Consider the following 15,687-nt stretch of genomic DNA (forward strand, 5'->3'; position numbering starts at 1 on the left):
TAAGGTGACTTTGAGCTGTTCAAGCAAGGGACGAATGTCTTTTCTGTTGCGACGGTATTTCTTGCCTTTGACTAGCAGTATGTATGACCGGTCACTGAGCTGATCAATGCAGAAGCCAAGCGCCCATGTACGGTTGGGTTCTTGGGGTTAAGAAAGACCCGTACTGTCTGCCCTTGAATTATGCTTGGGATGTCACGTGCTGTTGTGTCATAGCGTTGCTTCACTGCTGGTCACTTGGCTATTTTTCTTGTGACAACATCTTGCACCACTTTTGGATGTAGAAGGGCCTCTCCAGTAAGCAGTGTGGTGGGTGTTCTCCTTGACATACGCCTTTGAATTGGAGAGCTATCGAGGCCTTCCTTTGGGGAGTTTCTCCATGCAAGAACTGCTTTCCAGAGGTCTCCTCCCAAAGCGAACTTTTTATCAGTGTTTTTGCTATTTTTACAGCTGACTCTGCTTTAAAGGAGACATATCATGCTAAATCCACTTTCTTGGCTCTTAAATGCATTTTGTTGTATATTTGTAGTGTTTATAAGTACATAAAAGTTGAAATTAGTCTCTTCAGGTGCTTTGTTGATATCTTTATATTCTGTTTTGGTCATATTTTCCAACCGGTTCTGATTTTTCTATTATCTATTACGTTTTTTGAACAATTACGTCACAGTATTTGCAGCGGAACTGCTAAATAAGGACATCGACTTCCAGCCCAACACTACGAGCAATCCGCCATTTTATATTTCTCGCTGCGATATTGTAGTCCAAGCTCAAGGATGCAGAAGTTACGAGAGCGTAAGAAATGTACTCACATCTGTGGGTAAAGTCATTTTTGTGTGCCCGAGGCACTTTAAGGATAACTACTTCACCAATCTCCGCCAGTATAAAGAAGGATTTGCCGATAGACTTCGTCTGATTGAGGGGTCAATTACTTCTTTCTTTGGAGACGACGAGCAGAGCACTTCGTTAAGCAGTTTATAACTTAAAGTAAAAAAGTAAAGTACACGGTGGTCATGGTTTAGCAGTGCTGTTTCTCACTCCGAAGGCTGCAGCCTGCGGAGATCGCTTTTGGGCATCAAGCCTGGTTTAAGTTAACTGAGCATCACATTTGCAAGTCATGAGCATATTACAACAACTTACGATTAACTAAGAATAATAGTAAACTTTATAATTGTTAATATTCTGAAATAAGACCGTCTTGATGACGTATGCAGCCTAGATATGCCACCTCCGGAGGCTGCAGCCTCACACCATTGCGATACCTCCATATGAAGACGTTGTTCTGCAGGTTCGTCGTCTTCATTTTCCTCTCATTCCGTTTCCGACTCTGGCGCGAACATATAAGGCTGGATGGACAAGTCTTCCGTTGTTGACATTTTGTGAATAACGAGTAAATAAAAAGTTTCTGTGCAGCTAGATAATCGTATCTCTGCTATAAAACTACAAAAATGGCCGAACGCGGTGGAGTTTAACCGAGTGTCACCTCTGCAACCTGGAGAGGGGGCAGGGTATGACGTGCATTTAAAAAGACAGTACCAAAACGAGTTGCTCTCAGATGCACATCAGAAAAGGGGTAGAAAGGGGGCCTGTGGGGCTATAATAATGAGGAATTCAGACCCAAGCATTGCAGTTTCGCTTTACATAGACCACAAATAGATGATTTATATGTAAAAAGGACAGATTTAAAAGCATGATATGTCTGCTTTAACATTGCTCTGGCTGTGATATGGTGATGATGTGACATGGTTAAAGTCCCATTCCTTTGCAAATTCTTGAATTCATGCCACTGAATGGTGGTCCGTTGTCTGTGAAAACCTCAAGGGGATGCCAGGTCTGCTGAACGGTCATTTGCAGCATTCAGTGACTGTGGATGATGTGTAATCTGGAATTCTGTCTATCTCCCAGTAGTCAGAATAGTAATCCACCATAATTAGGAACATGGAGTCGTTTGCATTAAATAGATCCATTCCTATTTTAGACCATGGAAGGGGAGGTATTTTGTGTGAAATCAATGTTTCTTTTTGCTGTTTCACATGGATAGTGTTGCAAGTGGCACAACTGCTGACAAAGTTTTTGACTTCATCCGTGATGCCAGGCCAGAAAACTGCCTGAATTCCAGAGTGTCCAGTGTGGATTTTTTCCAAAAAAACAGGCCGCAGAGCTTCAGGAATGGGAATCCTCGGTCCTTTGAATATTAAACCCGTCACTGGCTAGTTCCTCCTTAAAAGTCCAGAATGGTCGCAATAAACTTGACAGCACATTTATGGTTGGGCTACCCGGTTTTAATGCAAGCGTGTAGCATTTGGAACAGCGTGTCTTTGGCATTGTGTTTTGATGGTTTCCAGTGTCTTTGTGAAGATATTGATATCGCTGGAATGGTTAACTTGTTCAAAGTCATGTGAGGTAAGACCCATTGCGTATACTGAGGCTGGCGTCTGCATTTGTGAGTGTGTCATGCTCATCTGAGGCGCTCTAGAAAGGAAGTCAGCGACATGCAAATCCTTGCCTGGTTTGTACTGCAGGTGTATCTGGTATCTCTGTAGCCTTAATAGCATCATCTGTAAACGCTTGGGAGCTGTCAGCAAAGGTTTTTTGAAGATCGCTTCAAGTGACCTGTGATCCCTATGTACAGTGATGTGCTCTCTTCCATGCAGATACTGGCCAAATTTATCACACGTAAAGACAATGGCAAGGCATTCTTTCTCAATCCGAGCATATTGTTGTTGTTTTCTTGGGGTCATTGTCCTGGACGCAAAAGCTACAGGTTGTCCATTCTGCAGAAGGGCTGCCCCTAAGCCTTTCATGCTGGCATCACATTGCAGTGTGACCTCCTCTTTGATGTCATAGTAAATCTTTGATTTTCTCCAGAGCAGCATCATGCTTTTGTAGCCACGTACATTCAACATCCTTGTCTGTCAGTCGTCTGAGAGGTTCACATATATCAGACAGACAGGGCAGGAACTTTGATAAGTAGTTTACAAACCCCAAAAGCCTTTGGAGGGATTTAACGTTGGTCGGATGTTCTGAATTGCAGTTATTTTCTGCGGGTCTGGGCGTAAGCCTTCATTTGTGAGGAGGTGACCCATGTACGTCACACTAGGGAGCTTCAGACGAAGTTTCTTTCCGTTCAGCTTCAAGTTCACTTCTCTAGCTCTCTGTTGTAAAGCTGAGATGTTACTGTCATGATCTGCCATTGCGTCTTTTGTAGTGTTGCCGCACCCATAGACCAGAATGTCATCTGCAATCACACTGACTCCTCTGAGGCCTTGAAATGATTCATGCTGTCTCCTTTGGTACTCTTCAGCTGCCGGTTTTATACTGAATGGCATCCGTAGCCACCTGTACCTTCCTTCAGGTGTCCAAAATGTGGTGAGGTAGCTGCTGGCCTCATCCAGCTTTATTTGCCAGTAGCCATCCTTAGCATCAAGAACTGTGAATATTTTTGCATTGGTTATTTCTGAAAGGATTTCTTCAATTTTAGGAATCTGGAAGTGTGATCTGAGCAAAGCTTTGTTCAATGGGGCAGGATTGATGCATATGTGCAGCTTATCATTCTTTTCTATAACAACTATGTTGCTTATCCACGGAGTCGGTTCTGTAACTTTGGAAATGACCCCTTTTTGCTCCATTTCCTGAATGGCTTTGATAATTTTTGATTTGATGGGAACAGGAATCTGTCTTGGTAACTTCTGCACAGGCTGGGAGGCATCCTAATCCTTCAAACACATCATCATACATGGAGATGATTTCATCCGTTGTGTTGGGAGCCCTTGACACCTCTTTCGTGTCAATATTGTGTATTACATGGTTGATGTTTATTTGAAGTAAATTGAGTTTTTGGCAGGCTTCAGCTGAAAGCAGGGTTATGTGTGATGTCTCCATTACTTGAAATCTGAGGATGTATTTTTGCCCTTCATGGACTGTTTTGAGGTCACATTCACCCTTAGGCTTAATAAGTGTGCCATCATACAGCTTGAGTGTGGCTTTGCTGGGCATTAAAGCTGGATTCCAGTCTTGCAGTAAGCGTTGGAGGTCACGAAAACCAATTACATTGACTGTGGAGCCTGTGTCGAGCTGGCACTTCAGGGTATGATGAGAATCTGCATTAAATGATTTGGCATTATGTGGGGTCAGCTTCAGATTTATAAACCATTTACTTTGGTTGGCTTGCATGCAGTTTACATGTGAGATGTACCACATTGCATCTGCTTGTTCTTCAGATCGGATGTCATCCTCTACTAAATTCAGCTGTGGTTTGTGTTGTATTTGTTTGCACACTCGTGCGAAATGATTTCGCTTGCCACATGTTTTACAGGTTACACCATAAGCGGGGCATTAAGCTTTTGCATGCAGTGATACACAGTAATGGCGTGAGTTGTTATGTTGCCTTTTTTGTGATCTTCAGATACATTTGTCTGTTTGTACCCCTGTTTGGCGTGTTCAGAGTAGTTTTCTCAGGAAGTAAAGTTGATGACGTCATCTCGCTCCGCTTATTTTCTGTATTTGCGCCGGTTCACTTGCGCGACACATGTCTATGGCCGTGTTTAGTGTGAGCTTTGGTTCACGTAACATCCGTGATTGTGCACTTGAATCTTTTGAACCTATGACCAGCCGGTCAGGGATAAGCTCTTCTCATAATTCACCAAATTCACATGTCTCTGCTTATTTTCAGATCCTCCCTGTCTGCCGAATGCATGTGTAGATGGCGTTGAAGTTGATGGCATTCTTTTCCCATCACTGTCAGTAGCATAGCAACTCGAATTGTGTTGTTTTTTTATCCAGGCCCGTAGCAAACTCATAATTGTCCCATTGTGCTTGAAAAAATGCCCAGTTGCTGTATGTATCACCTTTCATGTCCATGGGTTCTGGAACCGGGATGCTGTATGCTATGGCTGGTCGCTGCTGATCTGACTTGACTGAATGAGTAACTTAATTAACGTTGTCCGTCAGTACGTCTACTATTTACTTGCTAGTTCGGCTTGAGCGGTCTTTGTTGGTTCTGACTTCTGACACCATGTTTCATGTTCAATAAAGAGACTTGTGATGGGTCAAACAACACTGGCTTTTATTCAGCTCACTTGCTCTGGCTACACTGCTGTATATGCCTTTAGTAACACTTCAGTATGGGGAACACTTATTGATTATTAATTATGACTTTTGCCTCAGTAAACTCCGTATATACGACACACGACGTATATATACACACAACACACCGATTGGTTATGAGCTACGTACAGGCGCATTTGATAGACTTTTGAAGCACCCAAAAAATGGCTCTGGGCATTCGTAAACCACGCCTCAAATACGAGAAAATGAACACACAGAATGAGACAAGTGGTCTGGGAACCATGAGACTGTTGTCAGCCAGGCTACCTTTATACAGGTTTGTAGCAACATGAGAGTGGGTAAATAATTTTCATTTTTATATTGCGATTTGTTCTTTTTGCAGAGGACACAAATTTTTTTAGTTCTGGAAAAAATAATATAATACTACTGACAAAAGTTCAAAGTGAAATTATATTAATTCAGAAATGGTTCAAGAATAATAAACTTACATTAAATTTAAGTAAAACAAAGTTTGTGCTGTTTACAAATAAAAATTGTTCTGAAAAAATCTAATTGTGTTTAAACGGAACTAATATTGATAGAGTTTATGAATTAAGGTTTTTGGGGGTTCTCAAAGATGAGAAATTAAAATGGAAGCCACATTTTTCTTATGTAAAAAAGAAAGTATGTAAAGTCCTTTTGAGTCAAATTAAGTATATATGTTAAATTACACTGCAATGCGAACTTTGTATTGTTCATTAATTTTACCATATTTTATCTACTGCTTGGAAGTGTGGGGTAACTCATAACAAATGTAATGCCTTATTACTTTACAAAAAAGAGCTATAAGAATTATACATAGAGTTGCTCCAAAAGAACACACCTCTGAACGGTTTTTGAAGTCAGGACTACTAAAATTGAAAGATTTGGTTGTTCTGCAAAAATTATTAATAATGCATAAAGCAAGATTTAGTCTGTTACCATGTGGTCTGCAAAGTCTTTTTGTTAAAAGCGAAAGCCAAAGGAAAAATCATTATTTTAAACAACCTTAAGTGAGAACTACTTTAAAACAAATGTGTATTTCTGTTGCAGGAGTTAAACATGGGTACTTCTTGGAAGGAGATTTAAAAAATGGTTCAAACATTTTACAATTTAAAATGCAAACAACTAATGGTGAAATCTTATGAAATTACTAGATGATAATTGTGTGTATGATTGTGTATATTAGGCAATTGTAATTGAAATTGATTATTGCCATCTGTATTTTTTGTTACTTTTTCTTTGAAAAAAGATTGGGGTAAGATTGAGTCCCAATAATTTTTTTTGGCAAAGCATCTGTCACAGTCAGAGCCCTGGGTCTCTCACATGCATGCACACACGCACACACACAAACCAGATCCACAAACATCAAGAGAGGCTTGTGCACGTTTCATCTTGATGCAGAGCTGTGCAGACTAGTTGTTGCACTGTATGACAAAACGATGTAATCTTTCAAAACACTTTCACAGATATCCCCCCACATGCCAAACTGTCCGTGCACAGGGGTGGTAAAAGTACTCAAAAGTTATACTCGAGTAAAAGTATTTATACCCAAATAAAAAATGACTCCAGTAAAAGTAGAAAGTCCTCCAATCAAACATCACTTGAGTAAAAGTACAAAAGTATCCAATTTAAAATGTACTTAAGTACCGAAAGTAAAAAAGTAAATATTATAAATAAAAGTATAGCAATAATAAGGCAGATCAATTGTTTTGGCAGCATGCAGGGAGAACCAGTTGTGCTTACTAGCTTCCAAGCAAACCCATAACGTTCCCCTAATGTTCAAATATGGTTTCCATTTGGTTATTTATGGGAACCAAATAAGAACGTTCTGGCAACGTTCCCTCCAAGTTATTTTTAGGTTTCATTTTATAACCTAGAGAGAACGCTCATTCCCTGCAGGTTATTTTTAGGTTTAATTTTATAACCTAAAGAGAACCTTCCCAAAACATTTCCTGTAGGTTATTTTTATTTTTTATAACCTAGAGAGAACGTTTCCTGTATTCTATTTTTATTTTTTATTTTTATAACCTAGAGAAAAGTCCTGCTGCTCCGTATGTATTCACTTCTGCTGCTATCCATCCATTTTTTTTGGAAATTAAGTGAAAACATCATTAAATCCATTGTATTCTTAGTGCGTAAGTTGTGCGCGCTCCACTACTCCAGCATGCGCTTCTCTGTTCCTCCAGCATGCGCTTGCGAACTTAGTTTAATTTTACCTCAGAAACAAACATTATTTTACTGATTTCTTTTCTTTCTTTCGTCATTAAGTAACTTAAATATGAGAGAACAAATATTTACTTTAGTGGTTTTCGATCGTTTTTAACGTCTACATGAGGAGAATATGATGTTAAAAGAAGCTTTTGATTGATGTGAAACGGAGATAGCTAAAGTTAGGCGGATAAACTGTGGTAAGATTTGTTAAAGTGAATGAAATCTTTTTATCTGAGAGAATACATTATTTTAGCAAATTCTTTTATCTTTTTCCTCATTTAGTAACGTTAACTTAAATATGTGTGGACAAAAATATATTTTTATGATTTCCAATTAATTTGACACGTCTTAAGAGAATATGATGTAATGGAAAAGCTTTGAATATTTTATCTAAAAACGGATTGGCGACTAGCTGCAGTGGTAAGATCTGTAAAGTATTTATTTATCTGTCAATAAATATCTGTTTTAAGTCCTCTATATTGTGTGAAGTTATTATTTATATATTTTATAAAATACAATATAATCTAAAAACAATATGTGATGCTGAGTTTTTTTATTATTAAAAATAAGCTCCAGTTCATGTTTTCTGAACAATAAACACTGTTTCACATGGGCGCGGGAAGTGGGGGTGCTGCAGGTGCTGCAGCACCCCCTGGTGGCAAAGGTTGACCATAAAATGATAGCTTATAAATATCTCTGATTGTTGTTTGTTACTGTTCCAATACATTGTGTATGTCATGTTTGGGCTGTGTGATGAAGATAGAATGATTAATTTAGTAATTTTAAAATGATTTAATTTATTTCAGTGTGTATTAGCCAATCAGATTTGTTTTTTGACGACGTGAATGCGATTCAGCCCATACGCTGCGTCTGAACATAACAAACAAGCACGCACACTCACAGCCACATAGAACAAATTACTAGGCTATCTGTAGCCTATCTATCAGCTTCGCAATGTCTCAGAAGAGAATTTTGGATTTTTTTTTTCAATAAAACAGCCCAAAAGTCCCGAGGACTAGCGTTTTTTGTCCAAATGACTCACATATCAGAAAAAGTTTTTTATTCCAAAACTATTTAAAAATATAGCCAAATTGTTTCGTGGTGTTTAACGCACATGTAAATGTAAAAGAACATTCAAAGTAAACATTTAAAGTAAAAAAGATTGAATTAAATTATTAAAACGACATGAAAGGAACTAAATTGTATAATAAGGAACATGCGCATTTAAGAGTGGTGGGTATTAAAAAATGTATATAAATTATTACCATGCATCGATTTTAATGTTAAACATCTATAAATCCAAATTAATACATATGAAATATATTCCAACAATTTAGGATATGATGTTTGAATTTTAAAGTCGAAAAATATCTTATTTTTACACCGCCGTGCAGAAGGCATGCAGGCAAATTGAAACAAAACTTAAGACAAAAAATATTACATTTACGTTTAAAAATAGAATTAAATGAAACCCGTGAATTGAAAGGTCCACTAATCGCCTTAACTCGAGTGATGTCAATAAAGTTTCCATGTTAGAATTTATATATACATATTAAAAACTTAAGCAAAAGAAAACAAAGAAGGCATAGGCTACTGGCACGAGTGAGAATGTATAACTGGTTCCATTCCTCCGACTTTCCTCCAAACTTGCTTAAAGTTAATTCTCCTGTTTTTCTTTTTTTCTTTACATCTTCAAACTCCATGTTGCACTTAAGCTTGTGTGATGCGTGCCAGAGGAGACTCCGCACATGACTCGCGTTGCATTTTGTAACTTTTACAAATCATTTTGTAGTTTGTGTAACTTTTTGGACACATTTGTTACTTTGGCCTTAATATAGTCTATATATAATATTTCTGATTATATGGCATAGTTTTCTCCCCACCCAATGAGGCTAATAAAGTAATGCTTAAAACATATGCTTAATCAACGGCCGGCCCGGCCAGAGGATAGTAGCAGAAAATAACGACCCTGGCAGAAAATCTAAACTTTACTATGTTGCAATAGGCTATAGGTTGTATGCACCGTCAACTCAGCTTTACATTATGGATGGGAGTTGCAAGTGAGTTTTTAAAAGAAGACATAGGTGGAGTGTTCTGCAGAATAAAAAAGCTTGTGAATAACTTTGAAATTCTATAACACTACACCCCCCCCCCCCCGGCCGCATCCGCACCCCAGCACCCCCTACCGAAAATATCTTCCCGCGCCTCTGCTGTTTCATGATTTTTAGTCTGATTATTTCCATTGATGCATATCACAATATAAAGGTTAGGGGAACGACAGTGAAAGCTGAACCTTCACCTGTTTCTGCGGTCATCTTCCACTTTGCAATGCGCGCCGAACTGACTGCTGAGCGCTGGCAAAGAGCTTGTGCGCGTTCTTTTTTTTCAAAAGAAAATCCAGTTTTTCATTGGTTTGAAAAGCCAGTGTATATACTTGGAGCGGGCATGGGGAAATGTATCGGAGTAAAAAGTAAACTTTTTCTTTAATATTGTAGTGGAGTAAGAGTAAAAGTAGATGCAAATAAAACATACTCAAGTAAAGTACAGATCCCCAAAAAAGTACTTAAGTAAAGTAACGAAGTATTTTTACTTCGTTACTTACCACCACTGTCCGTGCATTACTGAAAACGCTTTAATCTGGGCACAGTGTTGGTGGCCTGGCTGCAAGTACCAGAAGGCCTGCACAGGCATACTGTGCTAGTGCAATAGTCTACACCAGTGATTCTCAATCCTGGTTCTGGAGGCTATGCACATTGTGTACATCATTAAACACAGCGAATTCAAACCATTAGCTTATTAGCAAATATTAGGGGTGTGACGAGACACTTAATCCACGAGACGAGACACGAGATTGGGTTCACGAGAACGAGACGAGACGATATTTTTACACTTTTTAAGAAACCCTCGATGATAAAATAAATGAATAAGAAACTGAAATCATGTTATTTTTAAATGTTTTAACTAATCAAGGACTGCCCCTAACAATTATTTTACTAACTGATAATGAAGTAATTTGTTATTTTTGGGTAATAAAAATAGACCCAAGTGAGCAGTAGCCTTTAAAATTACATAATAACGAAGATGCAATAATATAATTGGTTCAAATAAAGTATTAAAACCAAGTTACATTAAACAACATTACATTAACAAACACATTACATTTGTGGTCTATAAATAAATAGCATTATGTATATATTATAACAAATGCCTGCAGGGGGCGATAGTAGACTCGTCTCGGATGCTATCTTCACTTTCACTTTCACTTTAGACGGAAAAAAAACGCTTATTTTTTAGCCAAACAATGTTTAAATCCATTTGAATATTTAATATACGTCCATTTCTTTACAATAGAAATGAACATGCAGACATTAAATCATGTAAACTCTGTGATGGTTTAATCTGCTGAGATTTCACATCTGACACTGATCTACAGAAAAACACAACACGTCTCAGACTTCATACGAGCTCCCAAACTAACATTATTGGAAACCCAAACAAAAAAGCAAATGCAGTAAAAGACAGAATATAATGCATGCACTGTAAGAGGCTAATTATACCAACCACGCTTTAAACGCTTGGAAACGCAAGGCGCGACGCACTGCCTTTTAAAAAAAAAAGAGCAGTGCGTGTCGACGCGGCTTTTAATATTGCTAGGCAACCACCTAGTCAGCTGTCTTGTCAATCAAATATTGAAGCGTGCGCTCTTTTGCTGTTGACTGTCATATTAGCAGAAACTTTAAAAAGAGGATGCTTGATCTGACCTTGTTTGAGGGTGAGAGGTGCACAAACACGCAGGAGAGAGTGAGCGAGTGGAGTCCGGTTCTTCAAAGCAACTGTAAACTTCCCTCACCACAACGTAAGGCCCGCATCTCCCCTCATTCGAGTGAACAATGGAAAGACGCGAATGACGTCGGGCGCTTCTCCGCTCTCAGCGTTCCTTCAAAGGCGCGTGCTGCGTCCGCCGGCAAAAACCGCAAGGCGCTCAGCGCGCATAAACAGCGCGCAAACGCTCCATGCCCATAGAATATCATTTTAAAAAGGCGCCTGCAACTGCCTCCTCTGGAGGTCGCATATGCAGGCTGCATACGTCATTAAGGTTTATTTCAGATCATTAACTGAGCATTACATTCGCAAGTCGTGAGCATATTACAACAATTTGCGATTAACTAAATTATTAGTAAACTTTATAATTGTTTTTATGAAGTAAATGCAGTTTAAAAATGCGACCTCCGAAGGATGCAGCCTTTTGTTTGAGAAACGGCCAGAATTTCACCTACACAAGAAATCTCGCGAGACACACTTAATCTCGCGATACACATTTAATCTCGCGAGATCTCGTTGCACGAGATCTCGTCACATCCCTAGCAAATATCTTAATTAATTGAGTTTGTAAAGTTCCAGGACCAGAATTGAGAACCATTGGTATCCGCAAGGTTATTTTAAAAGTAACATTTGTAATTATTGACTGATGATAATTACCTCTTGATAATTTTGATGTGTCACACATAGACTGCAGTAAATTAAAACACTGACTTTTTTGAATGTCTTTCCCACTTTTGTCTTGCAGGTTGGAGCCTGAAGAAAATTAAGTCCTTGAGGGCCTGCAAGGTGTGGAACTTGAAATAAAAAACTCTGTGTGCAGGCTAGCTGAAAACAAATAAAAAATTCAGTGAGCTAACCATTTCGGTTAACCACATCAATACCAATGTCCTTCAGCTTGTGCAACAGATTGATGTGTTAGGAGAGTTAAAAGATAAAGTTGCTGAGGTGTCAAAGTTACTAACTATTGCTTCCTCTCTGAAAGATGCATTGATGTGTAGGATGTGCACATTCCCAGTTCTGTGCTCATAATAACTGCATGCTGTGGGCAGGCGGCAGGGTGTGGCCCCTGTATCCAAACATATCTTAATGAAAATGACAGCTGCCTTTTATGCAAAGCTAATATGTTTGCTGGCAAACTGTTTTTTTAAGAGGTCTAGGAGAGGTCTTGTCAAAATTGTCAAGTGAAGCAACTTAAATGCAGTTTAGCTGACAGTCTTCAGATGTTAAGAGTTTCTTTTTTTTTGGAAGTGCACTTTAGGCCTGTTTTTATGTGTTTGTTTATTTTTAAGTGCCGCTTATTTTGTGAACTTCAGGCCTGTGTTTATTTTTTGCTGCTGGTTTATTTTCTTTACGTGCAATATTGCATACCTTTTCTCATTTGTAATTTACCAGCCTGCATTATGGTTACTGTTTAACTGTACTGGTACTTATAAATACAGAAAGTCCTACATGGATAAAAAATATTTTTTTTACACCGTTTTGTGAAGAACTGATGTTCTAAGGTGGTAAATGTAAAAATAAACCTGTTGAATTTGCAGAAAGACTTGTCATTAAACCCTATAACTGTCACTGTCCCACATGTGGGGCGTTTGGCTTTACATATTTTAAACAATAATTTAATAGTCTAAACCTACACCAATCTTTTTGCAAAAAACTTGCGACATTTTAGAAAATGACTCTTACTACGCAAGCCAACAGGTGGGCCCAAGGTGTTAAAACATTTTTGTAAATACCCTATAAACTTGAAATAATCTTGACAAACTATATATTGTTGGAAAGCTCTAGGATTGTAGTTTTCATATTTCAAGGCTATTTGATGATAGAAATTGTATAGAGACAGTAATTTTGTTAAATGTCCCTGTGGAATACTTATGAATTTGTATATTCATAATTCTAATATTCATCAAATAAATCTATGAATCTTCAAAAATCTTGACAACCTATATATTATTGGATGGAAAGCTCTAAGAATAGTTTTATATTTTAAAACCTAACCGAAATTAATAAATTACTGTCTCTGCATTGTTTTTAATGCAAAAGCATTAACTTGAAATTTGGTTAATAACTACTTGATACTTGTGCCTTTATTCTTGTGGTGTTTTGGGAGAAAAACCTTTTAATTTTATGTACATTTGCTGGGCATAAAGCCAATTGTTCATTCAACTGAACACACACACACTAATGCAGCAGTATTTTATTAATCAAAAAGTAAAACCATGACAGGAAACATTTTTCTGCAATAATTCTTTACATTTTAAACTTCCGTGTTTTTATTTTTCTGTATTCTGATTTTAAATGGTTAAAATTAATTTCAGTAATCAAAAAGAATATATTATCAACTGAAAACTTTAAATGAATACAATTTACCAATATTTTTTGAAGTTTTAATTAAAATTACACATAGGCCAGTGTATTTTGGCTGTCACAGTGACCGCAATGTTACTGACTAGCAACCAAATGTTTATTTTTTTCATTTAATCATAAGACTATACTCATCTTGTTTTACTTTTCAGGCATCTGTATTACATGTTAATATATTAGATATGAAATTGTCTTTCAACAAACAGAGCTATAAATACAAATAAAACACTGCACAGTCCTCACTGTATGTACAGCTGCAAAAGTTGTTCGGTTTAGAGTACTGAACGATTTTCATTTTTGGTGTGCAATAGACAATTCTGACACAGAAAGAAGCAGGCTACTGACAATTTAAGACCCAAAACAGACTGCACTGTTTCAATATAATAATAAACATCCAGCCGTTTATGTTCACTTAAACAAGAAAGAAGACTTAGTTTAGTGATTACGGGTGTGTTGACTGCCGGTGGCGATGCTACTGTGTGCAAGCTACATGAGCCCTCATGATAAACATATATGAGCCATACACGCTGGTAAATAAATGTAAAGAACGCTGCATTGTGCAGACGTGTGCGCAAGCAATGCGGACGTGGGAAGAAAGAATATGTATCTTATATATCCGCTGATTGCACGTGTGTCTCAACAAACGGATGAGACGTTTACAGTTGACATGCTCGCTGTTGCACTATTCTTTGAACTGACGGGGGCAAACTTGAGTCAAAGAGAGTCTAAAACAAACACAAAGTAAAGGATAAAATTTGTTCACTGAAACAATCCTGGTGCTTGTAACATCAAAGCTTGATTAGTCTGCTGTGTTCCAGGCTTTGAGGAAACCTGCTTGTTCTCTAGAGGCCACTAGAAATATTTCTTTAGGTCCAAAATTACACAAAATAAAAATTTCATACTCAAAAACTCAGCATCCTGGGAAATCTATTTTCTTAAAGGTACATTACACTAAATTAATGAACACTATAGTGTAAAACTACCACACAGGAATTTCGACCGTGACGTCCAAACAAAACCAAAAGGAAGCAACTTATAACTGAGGATTCACCAAAGCACATAACTTCATTTTTCTTAATGAAACCACACATAAAGCAAAAAAGGAAAAGATCTAGTTTTCTATGTTCAAATTAAAATGTAGAAAAAGGACAAGCACTTGCAATTCATTCTGATTTTATTGCTAGATGCCATTAGCTTGACCAGAACTACCTGAGTCAGTGTGTTCTGCAAATTTGGCAAAGCAAACTGTTGCACATGCCAGTATACTTTTCTCAACTACTATTTTCCTGTAACATTACATTTCCAGGACAAACAAAAATGTTGGCCCTCAACAAACTCATAGGGTAAAACATTACTTTCATAATAATAGCTTTAACAACAACAACAACAATTTGTGTCTCTTAGTACTTACAGAATAATACAACTTTGATAAATAAAATGATACAGGAAAACACTTTTTAAGAGATTCAAATGGCCCTCCTACAAAATCCTGGAGGACATAGTAGGCTTTAATATGCCTTGTACAAAATTTTAGTAACCTTTTAATGTTACGTATGCTCTGTTTGAAATCGTAACATGTGTTTTATATGTAAGCAGAGTCCATTTAAAAAATAAACTTTTCTATTTAAAATATATAAAACAGTAAACGTTTACGGAATATAAAAAGTTACACAAATATGTGTGTTGATAAATAAATAACATGTAAAAAGTTTGCAAGTTGGGTTGTTTCACAAAAGATCCTTATTATTTTTCTGATTTTAGCTACATAATCAATTAGGGTCTACATAAAATCATGCATTCGTTAATGCATATTAATATATCCCAACAACCTGATAGTTAACCTGTATGCGTAACCACCACCATGGAATAAAAAGACACCCAACATCACAACCCCAACTACAATACAGTTCTTCTTTTAACCACATTAGGGGGGTGCACCATTCCCAGAAATACTGCAATACCGGGTCGATGCGTGGAGTGGACGGAGCAAGCCCCTATTCCATCTCCCAATTCCAAAAATCAATTTAATATATGGTCCCCGGGTAGGGGACGTATCAGATATTAAACTGATAAGAACAGATACTACACTTGATCTTAGCCAAAAGGCCGAGAAGCGATACCCACAAATGGTCCGAAGTAGGGAGCACATTCTTTAAAACAGTAAATAGAAGGATGGTATAGTGTTGTTTATATTTTTGCTATTTTCCATCT

The 15,687-nt window shown here is 37.5% G+C and overlaps 1 non-coding gene across 1 annotated transcript; it reads right to left on the reverse strand.

Moving 5' to 3' along the window:
* Positions 1-15,403: 15,403 nt before the first annotated feature.
* Positions 15,404-15,594, reverse strand: LOC135730932 (U2 spliceosomal RNA). The gene has a single exon (XR_010526144.1). It is a non-coding gene; the product is annotated as a U2 spliceosomal RNA (small nuclear RNA).
* Positions 15,595-15,687: the final 93 nt, after the last annotated feature.

The sequence above is a fragment of the Paramisgurnus dabryanus genome, chromosome 2 (genome assembly GCF_030506205.2).
Source record: "Paramisgurnus dabryanus chromosome 2, PD_genome_1.1, whole genome shotgun sequence".
Classification (NCBI taxonomy): Eukaryota; Metazoa; Chordata; class Actinopteri; order Cypriniformes; family Cobitidae; genus Paramisgurnus; species Paramisgurnus dabryanus.